We start from the raw sequence: 24,534 nt of genomic DNA, 5'->3' as shown, positions 1-24,534 counted from the left end.
CTCTAGCCCCGGCAACACAGTGAGACTCTGTCTCAAAAAAAAAAAAAAAAGAAAAAGTGGTCATGATCTTAATTTCAAATATGATTGAGTTTGGGGGAAAAAAGCATTAAATAAGATAGGGATACTTTATATGCTAAAGGTTGTAATTCACAGAAATAATAGTTATGAATATTTAGTTACAAATAACCTGGCATCAGTGTAAGCATAGTTCTTAAAGCAAAAGTTAAGGTCTACACACAAATTAGTGGCAGGATACTTTAATTCACCTCCTCCGTTCATGACAAATAAAATATACGAAATAAAAATAAGGAGATAGTGGACTTTAATAAGGTAGAGCTGATTGATATAAGTTAAATTCTGTGATTCTGAAAACAGAGAATACATCACATCTTTTTATATTCCCAATCAAAAAGGAAACCTCAATAAATTTCAAAAAGATAAAACAGTACAGACAACCTTCTCCAGTAGTAATGAAGTAAAACTAGTGGTATGGCAAGTGTTATAGCGACCGGTCCCAGAGGAATAACCCAGCGGCATGCAGAGAGTCGGAGAGTCAGCAAGTTTTATTGCCGGCGGCCCAGATGGAGTCAAGCCTCCAAATTCTGAGCATCTCTTCCTGGTTTTTGTCAGGTTTTATATTTTTTGGGGGGTTAGTCTTAACAAATCACACACAAGCATAAATGGTTAACCAATTAGTAAAAGGATTCAAAACTTAGCCAATAGACAGTAATTTTTACAAGCAGTACAGTTATGATAGGCTTATAACTAGGAGTACAATAATGACAGGTTTATAGCTTTACTTAACTGTTTTGCGGTTTTAGCTTACAGGGCTGACAGGTGTCAGCTTCTACTTTAGCTGCTTTGTGGTTTTAAGCAGAACCAGCATGGAAATTCCCCTAACATTCGTGGAAATTTCCCTAACACTAGAAGGCAATAACATAACAAGGAAACCAAACTTGGAAATAAAATATCTTGGATTAAACAGCTCTTGGGCCCAAGAGAAAAATCCAAATGGAATCGCAGACTATCTAGAAAGTAATGATAATAAAAACATTACATAGGAAACCTATATGATACTGCTGAAGCAGTGTTCAGAGAAAAAACATTGTAGCTTAAATACTTCTATTACAAGTTCCGAGCAATGAAAGAAATTTTCTGAAAGTCTCTTCTACACTTACCTTAAAGAATATTATATCAAATTATAAATGCAGAACTTAACAATAAAAGCCACGTTAAGAAACAAAGCAAAACATTAAAAAATAAATACTTTTATAATGTGCCACAATATCAGGTATATTGACCTGGATTTTTTTTTTTTTCAGGGTATTGTTACGGCAGGGTTGACCAGGAAGAGACTGAGAGACACACTCAGAGATTTGGCAAAAACAGGTTTTATGTGCCAGCCGGCAATTTTGGCCTAGAGGGGAATTTGCTCTCCCCAAATTCTGAGCACCAGACAAAGAGCATTGCAGTCTTTTATACACTCTGCTTAAGGAGGAGGGGCACGGTCACAACTGGGTTAACTTTAGTGAGGCAGAGTCCTAAGCTACTTCACAGCCTGGTACACTAATGGCTACAGGTGATTTATGAGGGCAAGGTCGCAGGTGAGGAGGGTCAGATAAGGATCGCAGGGGAGAAAGCCCAGTAGTGGAATTTCTAAAAATTCCACTTTAGTGGAATTTTCCAATCTTCCACTTCAGTATTATGAGGGTACAAACATTTTGGTTACATTTTATGTCTTTGCCTCACCCAAACGAGGGTTAGAAGCATGCCCTTCCCCTCTACCATGCTCACCGTATCCTTTAGTTGTGCGTTTACCCCCACTCAACCCCCTAATTGACCTGGATTTGTTTAAAGTAGCCAGGGGTTCCAAAACTGTGGGGTTCCAAAAACCAACTGCATAAGTAAAAATTTTATACATTTTTAATATGCAAAAGTCACTAGTAGCAAAATTATAATCCAAAAATCGATGGAGTTCTAGGAATCAAAGTGTCTTTCAAACTCTTCTTGTGTCAAAGCAAAAATGCTAGTGTGGACCTTAACAAGGCACGATGTTATTAAGGGAGACTATGGCAGTAGAGAGACACTCAAAATCTAAGACAGAAACATCTCAGGGAAGGGTGGGAGAGCAAAACTTTTATATGCAGAAACCGTGGGACAGGTGGCTGTAGAAAGAGGAAGGGGTGTACTCAAACTGTGAGAAGGAGTCTTGAACTTAACGAACTAGGTCAAAAAAGCAGAAGAAAACAGGAAGGACAAGGCAGCAAGTTTTAGTTTGTGGTTAGGCACATGGGGTTGAGTTTGGGTCTGAGATGGAGCAAATGAATCACAGTGCAGAAAGATTGCGTAAACTTTGGGACCTAGCTGTCCTTGCCCACTTAAATGATATTGGTTTTTAAGCAGACATAAACTGCATATATTCCAGGTCATGTTGACACAAACATATCCCAGAATCTAGCTCTACAAATATTCCAAAGTAGGTCATATCCACGGATGAACAAATCATAAAGCAGCTGGAACATTTCACTATATTAATTAATAAGAAGGAATAAAAACAAACAAAGTCAGCATCCAAATGAAGTCAAAGATCAGCAAAACAAAGCCAAGGAAGCAGACAGAAGAAATTAGAAAGACAAAAATAGAAACTACTTAATTAGGCTGGGTGCAGTGGCTCATGTTTGTAATCCTAGCACTCTGGGAGGCCGAGGCAAGTGGATCGTTTGAGCTCAGAAGTTTGAGACCAGCCTGAGCAAGAGCTAGACCCCACTACTAAAAAAAACAGAAAGAAATTGGCTGGACAACTAAAAATATATAGAAAAAATTATCTGGGCATGGTGGCGCATGCTTGTAGTCCCAGCTACTTGGGAGGCTGAGGCAGGAGGATTGCTTGAGCTCAGGAGTTTGAGGTTGCTGTGAGCTAGGCTGACACCACAGCACTCTAGCATGGGCAACAGAGTGAGACTCTGTCTCAAAAAAAAAAAAAAAAAAAAGAAAAGAAAGAAAAAGAAACTACTTAATTAGGGAAAAAAAGTTGGTAGAATTAAATAAGTAATCCAAGAGCTGGTTTCTTGGAAACAAGAAAAGATTTTTAACTAAGTTAATTAGGAAAAAAAGCAAAAATATACTTGACTCAATTTGAAAATTCTAGATAAAATATATTCTTTTTAAAGAACGTATAATTTATTAAAACTGATCTCAAACGAAATAGAAAATCTAAATAAACCAATTATAATACCATGAAAGAAAATACAAAGAGCTATCCCACAAAAAAAGCACCAGGTCCAGATATTTTCATAGGTGGTTATGCTGTACCTTTAAGGAACAGATAATTCCAAAGCTATTTAAGCTTTTCTAGCATGCAGAGAAAGAAAGAAACCTTCCCAATTCTTTCTATGAACCAAGAATATTTTTTTGATACTAATTCTGACAAGGATTATAGAAAAAAACCTGCACTCTAATCTCACTTATAAATATTGATGAAATAGTACTAAGTATTAGGAAAAAGAATCCTGTAATACCTTAAAATAATAACATGACAAAAATAGAGTTTATTTCAGAAATATAAGGATGATTAAATACTAGGACATCTATTTTATGAATAGATCCAAGGAAGATGAACTCTACAGACTTTGAAAGATAATGTGATAAAAACTTTAAACACCTCCTTTTAAAAGTAGATGTTTAAACTTCATAAAGGAATAAGCATAAAACACACTTCCTTAACATAAATCTGTTTTAACCCCGAGGCAGCTTATGTTCAAAGGAAAATATTAGAAGCATTTCCATTAACAAAACTTAAAATACACCAAGTGTGGTGGCATACACCCACAGTCCTAGCTCCCGAAGAGGCTGAAATGAGAGGATTGCTTGAGCCCAGGGGTTCTGATTTAATAATAACACCCTGTCTCTAAAAACAAATAAACAAACTAACGATGGCTACTATTACCACTAATATTTACCTATCCAATGCAATCATCTTTATATTTAGGGGGAAATTAGAAGTTAAAAATTATTGGAAATAAGACAACAATGCCTGCTCTCACCACTTCTATTCCACATTGTACTGGAGGTTCTAGCCAAGGCAATTAGGCAAGAAAATGAAATAAAAGGCATCTAGATTGGAAAAGAAGAAGCAAAACTACCTCTATTTGCAGATGATATAATCTTATATGTAGAAAACCCTAAAAAATCTACAAAAAATCCATTAGGGCTAATAAACAAGTTCAGAATGTTGTGGGAATACAAGATTGATATACAAAAATCAGTTGTTTTTCTATTATAGTAACAATGAGCAATCAAAAAATGAAATTAAGAAAACAATTCCATTTATAACAGCATCAAAAAGAATAAATATTTTGGAACAAATTTAACAAAAGAAGTGATGACTCATACCAAAAAAAAAAAGCAGGGCTGGGCGTGGTGGCTTACGCCTTAATCCTAGCACTCTGGGAGGCCAAGGCGGGCGGATTGTTTGAGCTCAGGAGTTCGAGACCAGCCTGAGCAAGAGCAAGATCCCGTCTCTACCAAAAATAGAAAGAAATTAATTGGACAGCTGAAAATATATAGAAAAAATTAGCTGGGCATGGTGGTGCGCGCCTGTAGTCCCAGCTACCCGGGAGGCTGACGCAGGAGGATCGCTTGAGCCCAGGAGTTTGAGGTTGCTGTGAGCTAGGCTGACACCACGGCACTCTAGCCCAGGCAACAGAGTGAGACTCTGTCTCAAAAAAAAAAAAAAAAAGCATTGGAAGAGATTAAAGAAGACTACCTAATTAAAAAGGCATCTGTGTTCATGTCTTGGAATACCTAATATTGTTAAGGTATCAGTACTTCCCAAATTAATCTACAGATTCAACACAATCTGTGTCAAAATTCCAATAGCTTTATATTGTAGAAATGGAAAAGCTGATCCCCAAATTGATATATAATTGCAAGCGGCCCTAAATAGCCAAAACAATCTTGAAAAAAAGAAGTTCAAAGTTTGAGGACTCACACTTCCTCATTTCAAAACTTCCTTTAAAGCTATAGTAATCAAGACTGTGGTACTGGCATAAGGATAGACATATAGTTGAGAATGAATTGAGAATCCAGAAATAAACCCATATGCTTATCTTAATTGATTTTCAACAAGGGTGTCAAGACAATTCAACAGAGGAAAGAATAATCTCTCAACAAGTGGTTCTGGACAACTGGATATCTACATATGAAAGAATAAATTTGAAACCTGAGTACCATATACTATATACAAAAATTAACTCAAAATGGATCGAGACCTGAACATAAGAGCTAAAATTATAAAACTCTTAGAAGAACACATAGATATAAATCTTTGTGATCTTGGATTAGAGAATGATTTTTTAGAGATGACACCAAAAGCACAGACAACAAAAGAAAAATAAATAAATTAGACTTCATCAAAATTAAACACTTTTGTGCTTCAAAGGACACTACCCAGAAAGTAAAAAGACAACTTATAGAATGGGATAATGTATTTGCAAGTCATATATCTGATAAGTAAATTGTATTTAGAAAATAGAAAGTGCCCTACCACCTCAACAATAGAAGACAACCCAACTGAAAACTGGATGAAGGATTTAAATAGGCATTTCTCCAAAGAAGATATACAAATGACCTATAGGCTCATGAAAAGATGTTCAATGCCACTGATTATTAGAGAACGGCAAATCAAAACTAAAATGAGATATTACCTCACACCCACTATGTTGGTTATAATAACTTTTACAAGGACAGTAACAAATGTTGGTGAGAATGTGGAGAAACAGGAACTCTCATTGATTGCTGGTGGGAATATAAAATGGTGTAGCTGTTGTGGAAAACAGTTTTGGATTTCCTTAAAAAGTTAAACCTAGAGTTGCTCTATGATGAGCAGTTTTACTCCTAGGTATATACCTTAGAGAACTGAAAATATATGTTCACACAAAAACGTCTATACAAGTGTTCATAGCAGCATTATCCATAAGACCCCCAAAATGGAAACAACCCAAATGTCTATCAACTGATGAATGGATAAACTAAATGTGACATATCCATAAAATAGAGTATTATTTAACCACATAAGGAATGAAGTACTGATATATTCTACTACAACATGGATGAATATCAAAAACATTATACTAAGTGAAAGAAACGGTACACAAAAAGCCACATATTATAAGATTCCGTTTATATGAAATGTCCAGAATAGGCAAATCCATAGAGACAGGTAATAGATCAGTGGCTGCCAGAGGTAAGGGGGAAGGAAAAATGGAGAGTGACTGTTAATGGCTATGGAGTCTTACTTTGGGGTGATAAAAATGTTCTGAAATTAGATAGTGGTGATGGTTGCACAACCTTGTACTAAAAATCACTGACTTATGCACTTTAAAAGGATAAATTTTATTGTGTTTAAATTATATGTCAAAAACATTGCTAAGCTCTAAGTTTATTACATAAAAGTAGGCTTCAAAAGTATATTAAATTAATTAAAAATTAATTTTGTAGGGAAAAGAAGTGGTAAATTTATAAATTATTTCCAGACGATATGATTATATATTAATACATGAGAACCTGAGAGAAAAACAAAGTTTTACAAATAATAAGTGAATTCAGGTGGACCAGCATGAAACTAACATTCAGAAATCAATTCATATATGCAAATAGAAAGCAGTTTGAAAAGATCTATTTACGATAGCAACAAAAAAGAAAGAATTCCTAGGAATAACCTAACAAGAAATGTGCAAAATCTAAGAAACCTTTTAACTCACTACTAAAGGAAGCAAAAGAAGATTTTAACAAATAAAAAGGCATAACTTGACCTAGAATAGGATAATCCAACATCATAAAACTTAAAATTCTTTGTAAATTAATCTATAATGCTGCCCTCCCAAATTCTAAGGATTTTTAAGAAAGAGACAGGATGATTTTAAAGTTCATATGGAAAAATTAAAAAGTCAGAACATATCTAAAGAAGAAGAGAAATGACAGGGAACTAGTCAAACCAGAGAAGAAAACCTATATTAAAGCTGTAATTATATGTGTGAAACTATTAATAGTGTATCAATATCAATAGAGCTGAATGGAATATATCAATAGAATATTCAGTAGAATATATCAATAGAGCTGAATGGAATCCAAAAATAGATCCAATGACATACAGAAATTAACATGTGACAAAGTGATATTTAAAGCACTCCAGTGAAAGTGGACTATTCAATACATGTTGGAGGACAACTAGATAGTTATCTCCAAAAAAGAAAAAAACGTAAGATGAAAGGAGATCCTTAAAAAAAAGAAAAGAAATTAAATCTATAATTCACCCTAACCAAGAAAGATCTCAGATAATTAAAGATTAAAATGAAAAAACATTATCAAAATAATAGAAAAAGTCATTGGAGAAATTTAAATGTATTAATAATTCCCTAGAAGCTCAAGAACCACTAAAGAAAAAGCTTGGTAAGTTCAATTTTAAAAATTCTGCATGGAAAAAGCTACCATAAACTAAGTCAAAAGGCAGTGGAACTTGGGGAAAATCATTTGATACTAAATTCACAAAGGGCTAATTTTCTAATATAAAAGAGCACCTAAATTAAAGAAAGAAACAAACAACCCAACAGAAAAATGGGCAAACAATATGACTAGATAGTTCACACAAAAGGAAATACAAATGGCTCTAATACAGGGAAAAAATTGTTTAATCTCATTCACAATAGAATGCAAATTAAAGTCTCACTGAGATGATCATTTTTTAACTATTGGTTAGCAAAGAAAATATATATTTGATAATATATCACGTGGTTGAGTTTACGGGGAAACAGGCACTCTTGTTACCTGTCAGAGCATAAATGGCCCTCCATGAAGGGTGACTTTGGCTGTAATTTTAAGTTACAAATTCACATGCCTTTTAACCTAATGATTCTGTTTCTTGAAATTTATCCTACAGATGGATTCAAATGTGTATGAACTGATATTTGTACAAAGTTATTTATTAAGACCTTCTCTGTAATAAAAAAAAACACAGTCTTTTTGTGCATCCTAGCATTCTCCACAGCTGTAAAAGAGAATGAAGTTTGATACATGCTACAACACAGATGAACCTTGAAAGCATGCTAACTGAAAGAAGTCAGACACAAATAGGTGATAAATTTATGATTCTATTTTTATCGAATGTCCAGAATTGACAGATCCATAGAGACAGAAAGTAGATTAGTGGTGAAATAGGGATGTGGGTCATGCAAATGTTGAAGGGTGAAGGCTAAGGAGACCAGGGTTTCTTTCCGGAGTGATGAAAATGTTCTAAAATTGATTGTGGTGATGGATGCACAACATAGTGAATATGGTAAAAGCTGTTGAATTTTGCACTTTTAGTAGGTGAATTGTAGAGTAAGTGAATTATGTCTCAACAAGGAGGTTTTTTTAGAAAAAAATTTTTTAGCAGGTTTATTCATAATTGCCAAAATTAGAAGCAGCCAAGATGTCCTTCAGTAGGTAAGTAAATGGTGGTGCATCCAGACAATGGGATATTTATTATTCACTGCTAAAAAGAAATGGGCTACCAAATCATGAAAAAATCGTGGAGGAAACTTAAATGCATATCACTAAGAGAAAGAAGGCAATCTGAAAGGCTATGTGATTCCTGCTGTATGACACTCTGGAAAAGGCTAGACTATGGAGACAGTAAAAATATCAGTGATTGCTAGGGGTTTAGTGGGGAGGGAGGGATGAGTAGGCAGAGTGCAGAGGATTTTTACGGCAGCAAAACTATTCTGTGTGATACTATGATAGTGGGTACATGTCACTCTATTTGTCAAATCCCATAGAATGTGCAACACCAAGAGTGAACCTTAATGTAAACTGGACTTTGGGTGATAATGTGTCAATGTTTGTTCATCATTTATAACAAACGCTCTACTCTGGTTTGGGATGCTGATGGTGGGGGAGGCTGTGCTTGTGTGTGGATGGGGGTATATGGGAAATCTCTGTACTCACCACTTACTTTTGCTGTGAGCCTAAAACTGCTCTAAAAAATAAAGCCTATTAAAAAGAAGAAAAAGAGAAGGAGAAGAAGGGGGAGGTTGTTAATATCTCACAAAGCCCAACTTCAGAGAGTTGCTCTCTGAAGTATTCCTTGACTCCTCTCTCCCCTCCTTCTTGGCAGAAGAATTCATTGCTCCTTTGTCTATCTTCCCATGGTGGATTATTCTAACTTCTTTGGTAGTTTTTTGCATCATTTTATCATAGCGTTTGGAGGTCTTACTTCCTGAGCTATGAGCTGAGAGCAGAGGCAACGTCTTATTTTGTTGATATTTGTACAGTACTAGGAATACTACATAGTAGAGTTCAATAAATGTTAGTCATGTGACTGTATGAAGGACATTCTACAGCTACTGTTTTAATGCAGTTTTACAGGATTTTTGCCTCAGAATCTGTTCTTCTTCAGGTTTTTGGGTACCCTGAAAATAGTTGTCTGTTTCCAAGTGGCTTATCCCGGGGACAGTGGTCAGGATGCAAATGAGTGAGCACTGAGGAAACTTCCTAGGAAATTGAGGACATATGAGAATCCTAAACTAACAGCTAATCTATACCGAGTCTCTTCAAATAGTAGCATATTACTCTAATAGAGCTTTTGGAAAACATTCTTCCTTGGAGACGACATAACAAAGTGCAGTGTCAAATCCAGGCCCAGACTTCTGTGGGGTGATGTAGTCAGTTGGGAGGTGTCATGTGATGGTGGTGAGAAGACCCCACTCTCTCAGAAGCCACCTCTGCCAGCTCCCAATTGCTGCATGGAGTGCTCTGGCTAGAGCTTCTTACAAGGATTAGCTGTTAGATGTGTGTAAAATGTGTGAAATGTATTCCTGGGAGGGATGACATTTTAAGCTTTTATTATTCATTATACCTGACTGGGAATCATATGTAATATAGTTCTTGAAAGCATACAAGAGGGAAAGAAAAAACTATTAGTATAAAGATACTAGTGCAAAGAGTGAAAAGGAAAAGTTAGCTAAGAGGTGATAGAGTACCTAAAATAACTTCTGTTTACTTCCCAAATTTGCCAGCATTTAATGGACAAAGTGAATATTCTTAGCCACAAAACTGCATTAATTTTAGGACTAGGGCATAACTTTGTATTTTAAGAAATCACTTGTTAATAATTGTTTAAAAATAGAAGCACTGAGAATGTAGGAGATTTATTAGTCAGGGCTCTGCTACTCACTTGCTGTGTAATCTAGAGAAGTCACTTACTCTCTCTGAACTTTCACTTTATTCATTGATAAAATGGGCACAATAATAGCAGCTCTGCTTAACTCAAAGGATAGTTATAAAAATCCACTGAGATTTCTGGAAGTAAAATTCTTTATAGAGTAGATGAACAAATTTATGATTTATAGTTGATGCTAGTGTAGAAAGGATGAGTGCTATGAAGCTCTGCCTCTCAATGTCAATGGAGTTTATTGTTGGTGGTACAAAAAAACCTACAAATGTTGTGCCTTTAGTTTCTTGTTCCTTTACATTTTGAAGGAGCTTCTACCAGGTTCAGAAAAGGAATCTGATCAACATTTGGGGAAAAGCCTTTTTACTGAAACTTCATATAGGTTTTAACTCTAGGCACACACATGCTTGCAAAAATATCTAGCCAAGGAATGCTATTAATATTTTAAAAGAGAAAAGCTGTTCTTTGACCATCTTCTCAAAGAATCATTAATTCATATCACAAATTAGGGAAGGTAGACAGTCAGGAATTCTTTGCTAAGGAGCATGATGTGTCTGAGCAGTTGTGACCCACTGTATCTGATTTGTTCCAGAGATCACTTGACAATTAAATGCCAGAGTGGGAAACCTCTTCTCTGCATTTGTAAAGCTCTTGAACTATGTAGGACTTAATGCTAAAACTACATTATGAGGTCAAGCCCCCTACATTAGGTTGGATCCCCCAAATTACGGATGTTTGCATTTCCTAGTTTCCAGAAATAAATATTTATTAAATGAAAACTTGACTGAAGATGCACATCAAAGAGAGGAGGAAGTGGCATCCCTTGGCAGATTTTGTCCTTAAGGCAGGTTACCCACTCCTGCATAATTGAAAGGAGATCTTGCCAGGCTTGAAGGCTATCTTGTCCCTTCGAAAGAGATAAAGTAACAGTGTTGGCTCATGGATGTCATGGGTGTCAAGTAAAGGCTGCACAGTTTAAGAAAGACATGAGAATGCTCTAGAATCTGGATGGAAATAAAAAAAAAAGAAAGATCTGACAAGTTAGGAGACAATTCTTAGGACACCTGTCATGATGATAAGGAGTTTAGAAAAGAAGGTGTAGGAAAAGGGGTGGGAGGGATATTGGGATTATTTAAACCTGACAAGAAGAGCCTGAATAAAGGATGACATGTTAGTTGATATTTGGACATTTGCAGGGGTGATTATATAGAGCAGATCTTCTCAAGTTTTGTAAGTGTGTGTGTATGCACACGAGCCAAGGCATCCTTAGGAAAAGATCACATTGCCATGGTCCATAGGATAATCAGGTGAGGCTGCTGAAGACTAGATTCTGCCCTAAGGCTTTGACATTCCTAGGTCCTACCATGCCACCAAGGACTGAGGGAGTCAATAAGCTTAGCACACTGTGACCTATGCCTGGCTTGGGAGAGTCCCAGAACTGTTACAAAATTGATGTAGAGGACTGGGACTATCTGTATTTTAGGAAAGGTTAGAAATAGCGTGGTCCATATAATGCATGAAAGATCAAAATAAAAGGAGGAAAAGATTGATTCCTAATTTGAAAACACTAGACTGATTTGTGAAGGGTGTGAGTGTGTGTGTGTGTGTGTGTGTGTGTGTGTGTGTGTGTATAGAGCATGTCCCAAAAGTCTTTGTACAGTTTAAGCTTCACTAACTTCAGAAAAACAAGTGCTATAAATTTACTCCCAAGTGTTAGATTTATTCCAGGTGGGAACCAGAAAAGTCTGTATAGGACAGAATGTGGTTAATACAAAAACTTAGACTTGTGAAACAATAGCCACAGGAGTCTGGGGAGTCCCGGGACTTTGTAGATCTGATGGCTGCAGCCAGCATTCCTTCCCCTCCCTCCCTAATACAGACCAAGGCTATCCCTCCCTAGCTCTCCAACGCCAGAGCAGAAGGATGGATGTGACTAGGGCAAAGGGGTAGTAGGAGTTGGTTGTTTAAAAAAAAACTTACTACAAACAGCTGTTCTGCCCACCATAGTCTGCTACACATAGCAGGGAACAATTCTTCACCTGCCAGTGTGGCCCAGAAACAAAAAACTGAACAGAGTAGGTGGCAGGGGGTTGGCTACCCCAGTTTATAAAAACCCTCAGTAAACCCCCTTCTGTGCTGACTCTCTTTTCGGACTCAGCCCACCTGCAGCCGGGTGAATAAACCAGCCATGTTGCTCCCGCATAGCCTGTGTGTGAAATGTGTCCTTTGGGTCATTCATTCACCCTTTCACCAAAATCACTTGAAGTTTTAATTATATACATTTATTTTATACTTATTTTACTTTTGTGGATGTTGAATAATGAATTATTAGTTTTAATTATTTGAGTCAGGCCCTCTGATTGAAAACAGTAAAGGCTGACTTTAAAACAAAAAATTTGCATTCAATATTCATAAAACTAAATAGGTGTAAAAGAACTTTAGGTTTAATATCTGGGTTAGTGTAAGGCAAAAACATTCTATAGATAACATGGATTTGAGGATATAGGTAATCCTGAGAGTATAAATGTCGGGTACAAGCAGAAATTCCAGGTAGTATTTCAGACTTTTGAGGTCCAGGTTAAGGGCTCCACAAAGTAAAGGGGGACTCGGGTCATATCTGGGTTACAGAAGAAACAAACAGAAAATTTCAATGAGGCAAATATATGATATGAAGAAAGAGTGAAGTTGGAAAAGGGGTGGCAGAGCGACCCAGAGGGCCTAGGAGGGGCAGAGGGATCTTCAGGGATGCTGGGGGCCGGGGCACACCCTCCTCCTGGTGTCCCCTCCCCCACCCTCGGAGCTCCTTTGTGACACTCCTGTGCTCTGTGATGCAGGCCTAGCACCAGCACCCTCAGCACTCAGTTGCTTCAGGCAGCCCTGCGATTCAGACAGTGGAGAATGTTCTCTGCTTTCTAAACAACCACACTGAGCCGTGGCTCAGCTTTCTTGGATGCTGCCTTCAAATTCACCTTTCTAAGTGGTTTGGGATTGTTCTTTTTGTGCCTCTGCCACCTGGTGTTGAAACCATTTTTATCAACCCTCTGGAAAAATAAAGACATCCAAAAGGTAGGGAACACCCAAGAGAGATTCTTTGTTGTTGGTTCCCATTCCTATTCCCACATTTCTAAGTGAGTTCGGTTGGCTTAGAGAGTAACAGAACATAACTCTTCTAGAGGGAGAGGTTGGGTAGGGTTCATTAACACTCACAGACAGCCTCACAGACAGCCAGTTACTGAGACAATGAGGATTATCAAGGAAGAGAGGATTTATTTCAGTGGACATGTCCACTGGGAGGGGAAGGTATGGATTGCCTCAAATCTGCCTCCCCAACCAACAGGGTCAGGGGGTTTTTCTGGAGGTGAAATGAATAATGCATGAGGGGAGAACATCATTATTTGTTTGGAGTGGAGTCAAGAGCAATGCAATTATCGAAATTATCAAGAACCACTTGAGCTAAAGAGTTTAAAGATTTTTGTTGAGCAGCTATTACTAATGCAGTGTCATTAGCAGTCATTTTCAAGGTTATGGATAGGCTGTGAAGCACATGTTGATGAGCTGCCACTCCCCACCAGGCAGTAGGGTGTACCCAAAGAAGTAGTCATCTCCATCTGGAAGTCTCGCTGGGAGTACTGTTTTGGGGCTCCCCAGATGGAATCTCCGTCTAAAATTCCCCTAGTTTTCTGTGAAAACAATCTTAGGGGACCTGTCCAATGAGCAACTTCAGATATGTTATGGATTCAAGAGGGAGTTGTGAGGAGTCCTAATGAACAAGTACCCTCCATTGACCAGCTGTTTCAGCAATATTAAGCCCAAGGAGTTCCTTTCCTGCCTCCACAGACAAAAATATATCCAAGGGCATGCTCGCTTCGGCAGCACGTATACTAAAATTGGAATGATACAGAGAAGATTGGCATGGCCCCTGCACGAGGATGATGTGCAAATTCGCGAAGCATTAAAAAAATTAAAAAATATATATATATGTATCCAAGAGGTGCACAAACAGTACCTGCTCATGTCTGAAGGTTTGTAGAACCATTTCTAGGTAATGTTAGGGTTAAATTTTTAAACCAAGAGTCTGTATAAGGAAGTTTATCCTTTCCCTCTGGGAGCTGACATAGGGTACATAATTTCATGTTGCTTGTCTCTTTTGTGGAAGAGTAATTTTAGGTCCTCTAAGGGCTCACAGGCTCACTGTTCCTCCAGTCTCTCAGAAGGTGATGAATCCTGGAGGCTTGGGGTCTCTGGTAGGGGTGCCTCTGTTCAGTTTTCCCCAAAGACTGGGGTTTCCATGATGAATTCAGTTTACGATCAATTTCTAAGATCCTTGATACTTCTTGGGTGATTTTGGCAACAAAGGCTGCTCCATTATCACTTTGGAGAGTTGAAGGAAGTCAAAACCTATGAATAAGTTCCTTTAAAAGGGCCTTAGTGACTTCTGATACCCATTTAGTCCTGGTGGGGTAAGCTTCAACCCATCCTGAAAAAGCGTCAACAAAGACCAACAAATATTGAAAATTTCCAGGGACTCGTTGCATCATGGTAAAGTCTGCCTGCCAGTCTTCTCCTGGGAAACTCCCTCTCCATTGTGTTACTTCCTTTATGGGTGGCTTTGAGGCTGCAGGACGTTTTGGGTTATTTTTCAAGCATATAGGGCAGATTTGGACTACTGTTTGAATGGTTCTCTATAAGCTGGGCCCAGCCATGTGAGGCCGTATCTATTGTAGGGTGGCATCTCATCCAAAATGGGTACTCTGATGAATCTGTTCAAGCATTGGTCTGACAAGAGTTTCAGGAAGGAGGACCTTCCCTTCCATGTTTGTGAGCCAATTTTGATCGTTATATTTTGAGAATCCTCATTTGTTAACTCTTTCTAGATCCTTTTCAGAGTATCAAGAATCATATTTATCTAATTGAAGAGAGAGAATCAGAGTGAATTGACAATTCATTTGTCTGGCTGCCCTTTTTGCCATTAAATCTGCCATAGTATGTCCTTTTGTAATATGAGGGTCTGTTTTCTGATGTCTCCAGCAGTACGTGAAGGCTACCTCCTTAGGCAGTAAAGCTGATTTTAATAATTTAGGAATCTGAGGCCCATATTTAATTCCTTTATTTTCAGAAGTAAGATATCCTCTCTCTTTCCAAATAGCTCCATGAGCATGCACCACCATAAAGACGTATTTAGATCTGTATATATATTGATATGCTTATTTTTCCCATGATATAGGACTCTGGTCAATGCAATCCATTCCACCTTTTGGGTGGACATCCCAGCTTGTGCCTCAATTACCTGTTGGCGGGCAACCACAGCATACCCAGCTTTGCGTTGTCCATGTTCCATGAAGCTGCTCCCATCTGTGAAGAATTCTTCACCCGGATCTGACAAGGGCTGATCAGTCAAATCCGGGTGGCTAAAATATACTTGGTCAATGATTTGAATGCAATAATGAACTGGAGAGTAAGAGTCCATAGGCAGCAACATGGTGGGATTCGAGGTCAACGCTGTCTTTAAAGTTTCATTAGGATTATCTAACAGAGTAGCTTGATATTTGTCTAACCAGCCAGCCATCAACCAATAGCCCCCTTCTGTTCTAGTAGGAGTAACACATAATGTGTAGTATGAGCAGTTACTGCTGTCCAAGCATAAACTTTCCAGCTTTTTGTAAAATATCACAAGTAGTAGCTGTTGCTCTCAGAGAAGTGGGCCATCCTTTCCCTACTACATCTAATTGTTTAGAGAAATAGGCCATGGGACACTTATGAACCTCCAAAGTTTTGGTTCACACCCCCAGTCCAATTCCTTGTCTTTCTCGGATGAACAAATCAAAAGGCTTCCACAAATCCAGGAGGCCCAGTGTAGGGGCAGTCACCAGTTTTTGTGGCTTTAATAGTCGAGAAAGCCTTTTGACATTCTCCTGTCCAAGTAAGGGGCTCTTTTTCCTCTCCTTTTAAGGTTGCATAGAGAAGTTTTGCTGTTAGGCCAAAGCTAGGAATCCAAATCCAACAAAACCCTGCCATATCCAGGAATCCTCATAGCTGCTTGCGAGTGGTGGGGACTGCTACCTGGTTTATAGCATCCCTGTGGTCTGGGAAGTGGTTTTAAGTCCCCTGACACAATTCAAATCCCTTGTATTTGACAATGGGCAGTGAGATTTGGGCCTTTTTCTGGGATGCTTTATATCCTTTGCCAGCTAAGAAATTTAATACAATTACCACGTGTTGTCTTGATTCAGCTTCAGTCTCACTTGCAATTAAAATGTCATCTACATACTGTATAACAACTCCCTTTTCTAAAATTATCTTTCTTAAATCTCTAGCTAGAATTTCTCCAAAGATGGTTGGAGAATTTTTAAATCCCTGGGGGAGAACAGACCAACAGTACTGACATTTGGTTTTAGTTCTTAAATCCTTCCATTCAAAAGCAAAGAGTTTTTGTGACTCAGGAGCAAGGGGAATGCAAAAGAAGGCATCTTTCAAGTCTATCACTGAAAAACCAAGCAAAATTGCCAGATAGAGGTAAGAAGAGTGTAAGGATTAGGTACCGCAGGATGCATGTCTTCCACTATTTGGTTTATTGCTCTCGGACACTGAACAAACCAATATTCCTGAGTTCCAATTTTTAAACTGGCAAAATGTGAGAGTTATAAGGAGATCGATAAGGCCAGAGAAATCCATATTTTAAAAAGGCCACAACTAGGGGTCGAAGGTCCCCCCTAGCTTGAAGCTTTAATGGATACTGCTTGAGTTGAAGGGGAGAAATTCCCGGTTTTACCTTGATATGAACAGGGTCCATGTGTGTCCTTTCCGGTTGTCCGGTCGCCTATACCTCAGGGTTGACTTGATTGAGGACTTCAGTGGGCAGCTCTTGAGGGACAGCCGAAGGGACAAGCAGAGCTGCTTGCAAGACACAGGCATGTTCTAGGGGAACTGCAATATGCACTTGTTTATTCTGAAAGGTCACTTGAGCCTGCAATTTAGAGAGAAGGTCTCTACCCAGCAGTGGGAGAGGGCACTCAGGCAAACACAGAAAGCTGTGTGTAAGAATCCCCAATAGCACAATCCAGTGGCTGGAGAAAAATATTTTTGGGAGGGTTCTCTGGATACTCCAGTCGCCAGCATTGAATCTTTAGTAAGCTTAGCCAATTTAAGGTTTAAAACTGAGTAGGTTGCACTGGTATCAATCAGGAAATATTCAGTTTTTCTACCATTTTTATGGTTACCCTGGGCTCCTGGTGGGAGATATTAGTCACTGGCTATAATTTTCATGGATTCTGGAGAGTCCTAGGGACCCATCATTCCATATCTCCTGCATTCAGCCCCATCAATTGTACAGTAGATTTCCCATCACTCTTGTTGTAACTTAGGATAATCCTTCCTCCAATGACCCAACTCCTTGCATTAGGCACATTGGTCCTTTTTTAAGGTAATTTTTCCTCTTAATCTTTTTCCTTTTTGGGGCAGTGGTCCCTGTTGAGGGGACCCCCTAGAGTTTTCTGTCAGAACTGTTGCCAAAAGTTTTGCCTGTTGTTTTATTTCATATACCTTTCTTTTTCCCTTTTGCTATTCTTTGGTCTGTTCACAGTTTATAAAGACCTTATAAGCCACTTTAATCAAATGAGATATGGGCAAAGTGAGAACCCCTCTAAATTCTGTAATTTCTGCTGGATGTCAGGCATAGTCTGGCCAACAAAGGCCATGTTAATTAACCTTGAATTGTCAGGACATTCTGGATCTATATCAGTATATTTCCAATATGCTTCCATAATCCTTTCTAGGAAGGTTGAAGGATTTTCATCTGTTTTCTGTCTTATATTCTGAACCTTGTTCAGGCTTTTAGTTTTGGGAACCTCTTTCCTAAACCCAACCAGGATGCAGTCTCAAAAATGTTGAATCTTACCTTCAACTCCATTGTTGGGATGGCTGGAATGGCTAAATTAGCTCCAGTTCTCACCTGATTATTTGAGTCTTCCACATGCACTGGGTCAGCTTCTTCTGGAGCATTTTCCAGGACAATGTGATGCTCCTTAGAGATTAGGAGTATGTTAAGCAGGCTCTGGACATCTGCGCATGTGGGGTGATGCATGGTGAAAATAAATTCAAATCAGTTATACACTTTTTTTTTTTTTTTTTTGACAGAGTCTCACTGTGTTGTCTGGGCTAGAGTGCCGTGGCATCAGCCTAGCTCACAGCAACCTCAAATTCCTGGGCTCAAGCAATCCTTCTGCCTCAGCCTCCCGAGTACCTGGGACTACAGGCATGCGCCACCATGCCTGGCTAATTTTTTCTATGTATTTTTAGTTGTCCAATTAATTTCTTTCTATTTCTAGTAGAGATGGGGTCTCGCTCTTGCTCAGGCTGGTCTCGAACTCCTGAGTTCAAACAATCCGCCCGCCTCGGCCTTCCAGAGTGCTAGGATTACAGGCATGAGCCACCGCGCCCGGCCCAGTTATACACTTTGCATCGTCCCTGTGGGCAGGGTTATACTGTTTCCAGTTGTACAAGTCAGAAGTGGTAAATGGGTTATAAATCCACATTAACCCAGCCAGTTGTCCATTCTCATTTATTCCTCCTATAGGGACCTGTCACAAAGGAAATTGCCTTGCTGGGAAGGAGGCAGGACCCTGACCAAATTGTGTACCCTGCCAGGTGTGTGAAAGACAGACCATGTCCCCATGCTCCGGGACTATTCTCAGAGAAGGAAGAAAGTGAAGGATAGATGCCTGGAGGAGCCCACGGGGGTAAAGAAAGGGGTCCAGAGTCATAAACAGGGGCAGGAGAGTTAGGAGAGGGATCTCTGAAAGAAATCGGAGCTGCAGCCAGAGCCACCACTGCAGCCAAAGCTGCTGCGGATACCTCAGCCAAAGTCTGAGTTGGAGCGGGTGCAGCCACAGCTGGAGCTGCTGTTATGGCTGCCCAAAGGTCTTCTTGAACATGGGTGTTTCTTCCTGATGGCAAAATGGGGTTCTTAGATCTGGCTTGCTGTTTCTTGACCTTCTTGAAGGCTTCTGTCCTCTGCATTAGAATCTTATATTTAATTTCATCTGGCTTCTCTTGATACAGAAGCATAAAAGACTGTACATAAGGAATTTCATCCCATTTCCTGACACAATGACAAAACAAATCTAATTGGAGAATAGTATTATAGCTCAATGAGCCATTTAGGGGCCATGTCTCCCCAGATCTGAGAGAGTATTGGGGCCAGGAAGTATTACACAAATATACCATTTTTATCTTTTTTATAGGCTCATAACTGTATTCAGACCAGGGCTGAATACAAAGGGCTACACTCAGAAATTGAATTCTTATTTCCTGTAGTCACACACAAACACACACACACACCAAGTGGGCTGCAGTTCCAACAAATAAGCCTAAGGAGTGCCAAATAAGGCTGGGCATGGTGGCTCACGCCTTTAATCCTAGCACTTTGGGAGGCTGAGGTGGGAGGATCCCTTGAACTTAGGAGTTTGAGACCAGCCTGAGCAAGAGTGAGACCCTGCCTCTAGTAAAAGTAAAAAAAAAAAGAAAAGAAAAGAAAAGAAAGGAGTGCCAAATACAAACAGTTGGAGGTCCTGTTCTTCCAAATGAATGGTTGAGGGTTCCAATCCAAATGGGATTTCCTCTAAAACTCCCAAATGGTTGAGGCCTCTAGCCCAAACAGGAACTCCAGAGAAATTCCCCAAATGGAGAGAGGAGTTTTAGGTCTTACTCTTTCAAATGGCTGAGGCTCCCAACAAAAATGGGAATTTCAGGGAATCTCCCCAAATGGAGAATCTCTGCTGCACGGTGCCTTTAAACAGCACTCACCTGTCCGGACGCAAATGCCAAACTCCAAAGGTCAAAGGTCCATTCTTCCCTGGCTATCAGGAATGTGTTTGGGGCTAGTGACAGTGAAGTCGGTGGGAGAAACCAAAACCAACCTCTGGCAGAAACTCAACTAGGCAGCTGCTGGAGAGGCTTTAAAGTCTTTCCCTGTTCCATAGCCACCAAGCCATAAGCAACAGATCCTGGATGAGCCCCTAAATTGTTAACAAGCCCACAAATGGGGTTCAGTGTTGCTTGCCACACAGAACTCCAATTACTAAGACAAAGAGGATTGTCAAAGAAGAAAGGATTTATTTCAGTGGACATGTCCGCTGGGAGGAGGGAGATATGAACTGCCTCCAATCCACTTCCCCAACCAACAGGGTCAGGGGGTTTTTCTGGAGGCGAAATGATTAATTCATGAGGGGAGTGAGCATCATTACCTGTTTGGGGTGGGGCGTAGGGCATGCAAGCTCAGTGAGAAATCATGCTATGATCAAAAAATGGCAGATAAGTCCCTCCCAGGGTTGCGGATTTTAGTATTATAATGAGCTAAGGGTTAATATTGGTCATTCTTTCAGCCTTGTGCACAGGCTCAGTGGGTATTTGGGCACAGTCTGTGTTGGAGTATTGTTTATCTTGTCTTCTCCAGACAAACAGGTGGTGTGAGACCTTGTAGTTATCTCATGGCTGCAAAGAGGTTCCACCATTTCTGGGAAATAAACTCAGAAGAGAATGATTCAGTGCAACAGAAAGTTACAAAGTTCTGGTCAGCAAATCTTACTGAGAGCTCTCTTTCTATTTTCTGCCTATTTTGAGACTGTGGCTGCTAAGCTACCAGGGCTGAGATAGAACTCACTGTCAAGGTCACTTAGAGCTGCCAGTCCCAGCCATAATGTGAACACTGAAAACTTATTTGAAATATGGGGGAACTAAAAACATTACTGAGAAAACATTGTCTTGCTATGGAATCGGTTACAACAGGGCTAGGGGTTCAGGAGGACTAAGGTTTCCCCCTCAGGCTCACAGGCTACCTATCTGTGTGTGGTGGAGGGTTCCAGGATAAAACCCCAAACACAGTGATTTCATGGTCCTGGATTGGCATATTTAGAAAGTGTGGGCTCTCTGAAGGAGAATAGTCCTTCCTGACACTTGATCATCACTTTTCCATATCAGGTGTCACTCGAACAAGCCTTCCTTCATGTTGTGCTGATCAGGAGAACAATGTCAAGAGCCTCCAAGCTCTGTCCTCAGGATGCAGGGTCCTCTGAGGGACTAGATGTGACTGTTGGCTTCTGATTCTGTGACCTCCTTGAGCAGAGGACTTCTGAGAACATCAAATGGGGATTTCACAGACAAAATCTTCCTCTGAGTTTTTCAAAGAAGGAAAAATTGAAAATAGTTTATCACGTTTAAAAATTGATAAAAGGAACACATTTCTATTGATTAAAATGGAGAGTCACATTATTCTTGGATAATGAATGTCTGAGCTTCTTAGAGAAGAGGAGTGAGAGAAACAAGTTCCAGCCTCTCACTCTTTTCTTTTGCTCTCTGCGTCAGGGCAGAGCCCGGGGGCGGAAGGAAAGGTGGGACACTGAGAGGCAAGGCCTGCCTACAGGCCCTGAGCTCTCCAAGGGGGAGCCTCCCTGTGCCTCCCATGAGCTCCCAGGTCCATGATCTCTGAGGATGTCGGTTGTTAGATACCGTCTCTCTGGGAAAACAGAGCCCTCAAAGGAGGTGCTCATGTGAACGCAATCAGACCTGAAACATGTGTCAGAGTCCCCGCTCTGCCCATCTGTGGGCATGAGGAGTGATGGACATGGGCAATGGGTGGCCATGTGAGATGTCAAGGAAGGACCACTGGTTTGTTTGGAGTCAGAACTTCTGTCTCTTGTCTTTGTATAAGTACTTTGACGTCCAGGGTGCTCAGATTCCTCTTTGAGGTAACCACTGATGTCTGTGCTTCACACAGTGGTTTTGGGGGCTATCAGAGATTAATATCCTATTGGTCTCCCATAAAGGGACTCCTGTGTGATTCCTGTGCTTTTACCTTTTTTATGTATAACCTGGGTTGGAGATTTTGCCGGAGAGAGGCAGAGGAGGGAAGGAAGCTGCTTTTTGCTATGAAAATGTGATGAATCTTTCCCCTTCTTTCCTGGTCCACTTTTTAAAGCATGTTCTATGCATTTCAGGGATTAAGTGCACCCTGCCATAGTCATCGGGGGGTAGCCATGGAATGGGGATGTGAATGAAGGCCCTGGGTAGGGAGGCTAGAGAGTGTATTGTGAAGTTGTGGGTGAAGGCAAGGTGAGGGGGGCCGCAGGCTTCAGGCAGCCCCAACTGGTTAGGCTAGCAGGCTCCCCTGTCCTCATTCTGGTCCTGGCTGTAGCTCTGTAGCTTCTGTCTTTTGCAGCCCCCTGGGCCAGCATCATGATATCATCCACATTTGTCAACCGTCATGTCCAGACCCCATCTGTGAGGTGTGTCATAGAACACTGCTAAAGCCAAGCCACGGCTGCCCGGGAGTCCCTGGAAGATGCTGCTCCCTCTGTGTCCCTTTTCACTTCTACAGTTTCTGTGGCCGTCATCGCTCACTCTGTCCTCCATGCTCTCAGCAAGCCCTCCAGGAGACCTAACACCAGCCCCTCTGCCTGAGCCTTCTCCACCTCCACCCTCCACTCTCTCACCTGACCTGATGACCCTCTTACCTGACTTCCTTTCACCCTCACCACTGGGTGAAGGCCTGTTCCTCCAGAGCCTGTTCCTCCCTTGGATTCCAAGTTCCAGTGCCTGTTCCTCCCTTGGATTCCAAGTTTCCAGTGAATCATTCCCTTCCCCACCTTCTTGCCTCTCCCGCTCTCCTACCATGTCAGACTGAGGGAGCAGATCCTGTTTTCCGACCAGAGGCTACTTTCTCTCTGAACACCACCATGTTATTTGATCCCAGCCTTTCCCAAGATTTTGACCTCTTACCACATTTATCGCCACCCACAGATCCCACTGATTCCCATGCATGTCATCATGCACCGCCAACCCCTGCTTCACCACTGCCAGACCACACTGTAGCTGTGACTCAATCTATTTCCATCTTATTGAAGCCTGTTCTGAAGATGTCCTCTCCAGATAGCACTGATGAATTGTCCACTTATGCCCCAACAATCAGAGGCACTGAGCCTCCAAGCCTTGCAATTTAAGAATTGTCCTAGTGGCAGCCTCATGCCAAGGACTCATTCCCCTCCAACTTGGCACAATGTGATTTCAAGCAAGAGCTTCTTGCCCTCCACTCTTTTTTTTTGTTTTTGACACAGTGTATCACTCTGTTGCCTGGGCTACAGTGTCGTGGCATCAGCCTAGCTCACAGCAACCTCAAATTCCTGGGCTCAAGCGATCCTCCTGTCTCAGCCTCCTGAGTAGGTGGGACTACAGATGTACACCACCACACCCTGCTAATTTTTCTATGTTTTGTAGAGACGGGGTCTCGCTCTTGCACAGGCTGGTCTCAAACTCCTGACCTCAAGTGATTCTCCTGCCTCAGCCTCCCAGAGTGCTAGGATTACAGGCATGAGCCACCGCGCCCGGACCCCTCCACTCTTCTGATGCCTCTTTTGCGGGAGACCCTACAGCCAACCTTGTAGTATCTGGTTACCTCTCCCCGCTCACCTCTGATGTTCTGGCACTCTTGGAGAGATAAGTTAGAAAGAAGGGTGACTTCTTGATGTGGAAGGAAAAGGAAAAGAAAATGGGATCATTTCCAAAGCAACTCAGGCCATACTACCAACTAAATTCTTCAGGGAAAATGTTACTAACAGCATCAATTGCTGATTAGCAGGGCTCAGCAGTTTCCCTTCCTTTTTGGACCAGCAAAGGCAAACGAGAGAAGCTGCACGTGTATCAAACAGCCCCGATATTCTAAGACCTTTGAGGATGATTTGGAGCAAAAATATATCCAGCTCTTTTGGCATCTCCTATCTCTGCACAGCGAGTCCCTGCACTCTATTGTCCTTGTCCCAGGTGGCTGTGCTTTAAGAATCTCAAATACCTTCATAGCAGAAGAATGTCCAGTATTTAACTGTCCCCAATCTCTGTCCTTGCCTCAAACCCTGTCCCAATCTCTGTCCCTAACCCTCACTCAGGCCCAGTCTCAGGCCCAATTTCAAACCCCACTCCCAGTCCTATCCCCTGGTCCCCTTGTGCAACAAAGGTATTTTTGCCCCATTATGCCCCTGTCCTGCTCCCCCCGTCCCAGTCTGATCCAGGCACCACTTCCTTGAGGCTGATCAGGGCACTGTAGAGCTTACTGATGCCATTTGGCAGAAGTGTACATGGGGCCATTCTTTGGGTACTAAAGCAATATCTGCAGGGCTGTTGTCAGGCAGCCTCTTTAGGGAAGGTGACCTCTATGCCTTCCTTCCATTTATGCTTGGATGACAACATGCAAGATCTTGCCCTTAGTGTGTACAGGTCACCAGTCAGGATGGAGATGCCACCTTTGATCTTCATGAGCTTGGTGGAGCATGGTAGATATCCCC

At 40.7% G+C, this 24,534-nt stretch overlaps 1 pseudogene; it reads left to right on the top strand.

The window, feature by feature from the left end:
- LOC105807531 overlaps positions 1-24,276 on the top strand; it is a 46,321-nt pseudogene extending 22,045 nt beyond the window's left edge.
- Positions 24,277-24,534: the final 258 nt, after the last annotated feature.

Source organism: Propithecus coquereli, unplaced genomic scaffold (genome assembly GCF_000956105.1).
Source record: "Propithecus coquereli isolate 6110/MARCELLA unplaced genomic scaffold, Pcoq_1.0 Scaffold16, whole genome shotgun sequence".
NCBI lineage: Eukaryota > Metazoa > Chordata > Mammalia > Primates > Indriidae > Propithecus > Propithecus coquereli.
The sequence above is the reverse complement of the archived record's forward strand: the minus strand, read 5'-3'. Positions and strand labels throughout refer to the sequence as shown.